Raw genomic sequence first — 6,238 nt, forward strand, 5'->3', positions numbered from 1 at the left:
CCCACCCCTGTTCCATTCCCAGTCCCACAGACCCCCTGCCCAGTGCGCTACCCCGCTCCCTGCCCCACAGCACCCTCTGCCCCACTCTCCACCCCATGGTGCCCCCTGCCCAGCCCCCCAGCCCTGCCTCACCCCACCCCACAGCACCTCCTGGCTGCCATGACAGAGCCATCTTTTCTGCACCCTTCCAGGACATTGATCCAACATACAAGCAAGTCACGTTCTCCTGCTCCACCTTCCGCCAGGGGCTCTCGGCCACCCATGACCTGTGACTGGGGCACCCCCAGGCCCTGCCACTGGGGGTCGCTCCCCAGCAACCTTCCTTCTGCACCCCCACTGGCCGCAAGGGGCCTAGGGGTTACAGCGACTGGGAGCCAGGATTCTTGGGTTCTATCCCCGACGTGGGGAGTGGGGTCTAGTGATTAGAGTGGGGAGGGGGCCTGAGGGCCCGGACTCCTGGGTTCTATTCCCAGCTCGGGGAGTGGGGTCTAGTGGTTGGGGGGGAAGGTCTGAACTGATGGGGTCTCTTCATCCACCAAAGGGGGCATAATTGGGTTGTTATCCCCCCCTGCCTTTCCTAGTGGCAGCTGTTCACACCCTACGGGCCCCTTGTAACTGAGGAAGGAGCCCGGAGATCTGACGATGGTTCGGGGGCAGACTAACCGGTACCAGCTACGCCGCCAGCTGCCCCCGGGAGCCGGCCTGGGGGGCCACCAATAAAAGTGTCTTTGCAGTTTGATCTGGTTCCTTCTGCAACTCAATGAAGGATGGGGGGGGTGGGCAGCGCACGGGGCATACCCAGCCTGTCCCAGCCCCGGGGGATAGAGCTGCCTGCTTGCACTCCAGAGAGCAGGGGGGTGGGGCTGGGAGCCAGGACACCCGGGTTCTCTCCCTAGATCTGGGAGGAAAACAGGGTCTAGTGGTTAGAGAGGAAGGGGGTGGGAGGACTGTGTGCCAGGACTCCTGGATTCTCTCTCTGGCTCTGGGAGGAGAATGGGGGCTGGTGGTTAAAGGGGGTGGAGGGTCTAGGAGCCTGGATGCCTGGTTCCTCTCCCTGTCTCTGGGAGGGGAGTGGGGTCTAGTGGTTAAAGGGGGGGAGTCTGGGAGCCAGGACTCCCATATTTCAGCCCCAGTTGTACCTCAGTTTCTCTCCCTACAGCACAAGGGGGAGCTGTGGGGTCTAACACATCACTGGCACCTGTGGCCTCACTTCCTGCCCCAGTACCCACCTCCCTCCTCACCCTGCCCTGGGGGACCTTGGAGTTTGCCTCCTACCGCTGTGTGTCACCCTTCCCACTCCCCGCCTCTGAGCTGTGGAGTCCAGAGTCCAGGCTGGCTGGCAGCGGATGGACTGAGGGACGGGGGAGCCTAACGCCGGGCAGACGCCCTGACCCTCAGGACAAGGACCCCCCCAAACCCTGCTAACACCATGGACTACATCAGCGCCCTGGCCCCCGCCTCCCTGCTGCAGTGAGTGGGCTCAGACCCCCCCAAACTGGAAGACAAAGAGGGACCTTGGGCTGGGATGCAGGACTGGGGGTGTCACCACCTCCACGGAGGGCCCCTCCCCCACAACATGGGGTTTCAACTTCCCCTACCCCTAGGAATGGGCCATTCCACCCTTACATCCCGCTTCTGTGACTTGATGTGTCCGCTTCTGTCAAGGTTCCTTCCCCACTCTGAACTTTAGGGTACAGATGTGGGGACCTGCATGAAAACCTCTAAGCTTCTCTACCAGCTTAGATCTGCTTTTGCTGCCACCACTCCAAATGTGCTAACTCCCTTCCGTGGGTAGCCTTGAGTGACTCCGCCACCAATTCCCTGGTGAACCCTGATCCAAAACCCCTTGGATGTTAAAACAAGGAGGAATTAATCATTCCCCCTCCTCCCCTTTCCCCCCCACCAATTCCTAGTGAGTCCAGAACAATCCCCTTAGATCTTAAAACAAGGAAAAATCAATCAGGTTCTTAAAAAGAAGGCTTTTAATTAAAGAAAGAAAGGTAAAAATCATCTCTGTAAAATCAGGATGGAAAATAACTTTACAGAGTAATCAGATTCAAAGAGCCGAGAGGAACCCCCTCTAGCCTTAGGTTAAAAGTTACAGCAAACAGAGGTTTACTCTAGCAAACACTCTAGCAAAAGGAACATTTACAAGTTGAGAAAACAAAGATAAAACTAACACACCTTGCCTGGCTGTTACTTACAAGTTTGAAATATGAGAGACTTGTTCAGAAAGATTTGGAGAGCCTGGATTGATGTCTGGTCTTTCTTAGTCCCAAGAGCGAACAAAGAGCACAAACAAAAGCATCCCCCCCCCCCCAAAGATTTGAAAGTATCTTGTCCCCTTATTGGTCCTTTGGGTCAGGTGTCAGTCAGGTTACCTGAGCTTCTTAACCCTTTACAGGTAAAAAGATTTTGGTGTCTCTGGCCAGGAGGGATTATAGTATTGTACACACGAGGGCTGGTACCCTTCCCTTTATAGTTATGACAGTTCCTAACCCCCCCCCCCCCCACACACACACACAGAAGAAGCCCTCCCAGCAAGGGAATGGTTCCTCCCTGGGGTGGGCTCTCCCCTCCAGGGCCCCACTTGAGGAGAATGGTTTCTACCACCCAAGAGGTACCTTGTGCCCCCCAGGGCTGGTACCCCCCGACAGGACATTGGACTCCCTCATCCCCTCCATATCCCACCAATAGGACAATGGGCCCCCTAACCCCATGTTGCCCCCCTTCTCCCTGTCATGGCCCCACAATGGTCTGCCCCACCCCAGCACACACACACCCCAGGTCGGTGTCCAGCGCTGGCTCGGAGGTGACCCGTCAGGTCTGGGCCCCCCGTGTCCCCCTCCCGTGCCCGTTCCATGTCTGTGACCACCAGTGGGGGGGCCGCACGGGGCTGAGGGCTGTGACCCTGCAGGAGCTGCTGACCAAGGTGAGCCCCACACAAACCAAGCTCCCCCTACTGCCCCTGACTCCATCCCTCACTCCGCCCACTACCCTGACTCCCCCACCCTGCTACCCCAACACCCCCATATTACCCCCCACCAATACCCCCTGCTCCCTCCAGCCCCCCCCCACTGCTATTCCTGACCCTCCTGTTGCCCCCACCCCACTCCCCTGGTCCCTCCATGACACCCCCCACCCCGACCCTGCTGCACCTCACCCAGCCCTGCCCCACTGCCCGCCCCCACCAGCCAGCCTACTTCTTCCCCCACTCCCCATCAGTCTGCAGGACCTGCCAAGCTGAGCCACCTCCACCTGCCTCACACTGACTCCTCACTGCGCCCGTACCCCTTTCCTGCTCCCCCATCCACCGGGTGCTCCCCTGTCCTCTACATCCCTCATTGCTTCCCTGCCCCCCAGCTCCCTGCTCTGCCCCCCCATGCTCGGGGTACTTCCCCCTCACTGCTCTGCCCCCCACAGGCGATGGAGGCACTGCTGGTGGCGGGGATGGCAAGGCTTGTGCTGGAGGAGGATGGGACGGCGGTGGAGAGCGAGGCCTTTTTCCAGATGATGCCCCCCCGACACAGCCCTGGTGCTGCTGGGCGCCGGGCAGAGCTGGAGCCGAGCCCCCCGCGGGTGTGTGAGCCCAGCCCCACCCTCCGACCCCCCCATCCCCCATACAGCCCCTACAGGGGAGACCCCACAAACACACCCCAGCCCCCCACAACCCCTGCAATGGAGACCCCCATACACCCCCAGGAGCTCCCTCATACACCCTGCCGCACCCCCACCCCCACAGGGGAGATGCTCAATACACCAGTTGTCATGGAGACACAGGGACAATGCTCTGGAGTTGCTCCCCACAAAGCCACCACCTAGACATTGGTGCAATACACAGGGAAACTGAGGAACACACAACATTCATGTATGTAAGACTCACATACAACATAACCAGGGAAAATCCCCACTTAGTCACATCTCTCCCCCCTTCGAGACCGAACTGAGTGGGGTCAGTTTAGCCAGTTACCTGTGGTAGTTCAGGCCCCCCTCTCTGGGACAAAGCATCGGCCATAACATTTGGCCTTAACATGCCCCACTCGCTCTCGTAATCCTGGGAGGAGAGACTGCACCTCAGGGGCTTGGCGTTGGCCCCTCTCATCGGGTGCAGACACGGCAGGGCGAGTGGTCCAGGTACACAGTGAAGCGCCGCCCAAATATATCAGGCTGCAGCCTTTTAAGAGCCCACTCCATGGCCAGGCATTCCTTCTCTATGGCCGCATAGCCCTGCTCCCGGGGCAGCAGCTTCCTGCTCAGGTACATGATGGGGTGTTTCTCCCCCTTTGCATTGGCCTGCACCGGCACCGCACCCAGCCCTGTGTCTGGGGCATCGGTGAACACCATAAAGGGCTTGTCAAAGTCTGGGTTTCCCAGCACCAGGCCCTTGACCAGATATGTTATATCCTTGGGGGCAACAGTTTTAGGAAGAAATCACTTGAGACGCAAAGAGCTGTAAACCTTGAAAGCAGCCATTTATTGCCACACACTGAACTAACCAAAAATCAGCCAAAACTGGCTGGGCTATCCCCTAATAGTCTAACTCAGTTGCCATAGCAACACAAGATTCTATTACTATGACAACCAAATACACAACATATTCCTTCCTCCTTAATAAGAACATCCCCTGAATAAAAGAAACACTAAACTAGAGAAGGAGGGTAGACTGCCTCCATTCCCAGCTAAATCCCAGGGATTATTTTGCCCCATAACCGTGGGTTCACCCTAGCTAAAGATCCAGCCGACGAGGAGGCCTTCTGTCTCTAGGTGGATTATGGTGGACTTCTGGTGTTGTTGCACCCGAAAGTGTCTTGGGCTCGGGCCTGACAATAGGCTCAGGGTTCGTAGGGCGAATGGGTGAGGATGGGATATCAGCTTGTGCTGGGCAGAGGGGTATCCCTGCCGCTGGCAGTAATGGAGTGGGACAGTCAGGAACAGGTGACTCTTGATTCGGTGTCTCGCCAGAAGGGGTGAAGTCAGGCAACTCAACTGAAGATGTGTCCTGAGGACTGGCACGACCTGGCAACAGTTGATCTACATGTCGCTGCCAGGTGAGAGCCTCTGCAGTCCGGACTGTGTAGGAAACAGGTCCTGTTTGAGCGATGACAGTGGCAGGGACTCATTTAGCTCCAGAAGTATAATTCCGAGCCAAAACCAGCTGTCCCAGGCTAAAGATTTGGTCTTTTGCTCTGGGTGCACGCCTGATGACTTGATCTTGCTGCTGACGTTGCACAATTTGTCGGGGTTCAGAAGGTTTCAGCAGATCAAAGCAAGTGCGCAGCTGTCATCCCATCATTAGAAAGGCCGGGGATGCCTTGGTCGTAGCATGAGGTATGTTTCTGTAGGATAGTAAGAAGGTGTCTAGACGCTTTTGAATGGAGTGTTGTCCCCTTGCCGATTTCAAAGCTTGTTTCATTGTCTGCACAAATCTTTCAACTAATCCATGGGTGGATGGATGAAAAGGTGCTGAAGTGATGTGGTGTATCCCATTTGCCTTCATAAAATTTTGAAACTCCCGAGAGATGAACTGCAGTCCATTGTCACTCACAAGTTGTTCTGGCAGACCAAAATGACTAAAGAGTCCTCATAGTTTTTGGATAGTAGTCTGCAGTAGTGGACTGCATTATAGAGATTTCTGGCCATTTAGAATGAGCATCTACCACCACCAAGAACATGCTTCCTTCATGGGGGCCAGCGAAGTCAACGTGAATACGTTGCCACAGGTTTTCAGGCCAGTCCCATGGGTGTAGGGGTGCCCACTGGGGTGCATTCCTCACACCCTGACATGACACACAAGCTCTTGCCTTCTCTTCAATAGCACTGCCCAATCCCGGCCACCAAAAATAGCTTCGTGCAATTTCCTACATGTGCACTATTCCACAGTGACCGGAATGTAGCTGTTCTAACATCTGTGATCTCAGTGGTGGTGGGATAATGACACGTCTCCCCCACAACAAACAACCAGAATGGACCGATAACTCCGTTCTCATGGGCATGTAGGTAAGAAGGTCAGGTGAGACCGCAGAGATTCATTGAGATGTTCCATGCATCATCAGGTCCATAACTTGGGACAATACTAGGTCAACTCAAGTTGCCTTCTTTACCTGAGTAGCGGTGATGGGTGTATTTTCCACCTGTTCAAAGTAAAAGATTTCCTTCTGGGCAATATCTCGATGTTTGACTGGCAAAGGCAGCCTTGAGAGACCATCCGCATTGCCTTGCAGAGTGGATTCCAATATTT

General features: G+C 55.8%; 1 pseudogene; it reads right to left on the reverse strand.

Annotated features, from left to right (window-relative positions):
• Positions 1-4,098: 4,098 nt before the first annotated feature.
• Positions 4,099-5,993, reverse strand: LOC135886357 (uncharacterized protein K02A2.6-like; annotated as a pseudogene).
• Between the last annotated feature and the right edge of the window lie 245 nt (positions 5,994-6,238).

The sequence above is a fragment of the Emys orbicularis genome, chromosome 12 (genome assembly GCF_028017835.1).
Source record: "Emys orbicularis isolate rEmyOrb1 chromosome 12, rEmyOrb1.hap1, whole genome shotgun sequence".
Lineage (NCBI taxonomy): Eukaryota > Metazoa > Chordata > Testudines > Emydidae > Emys > Emys orbicularis.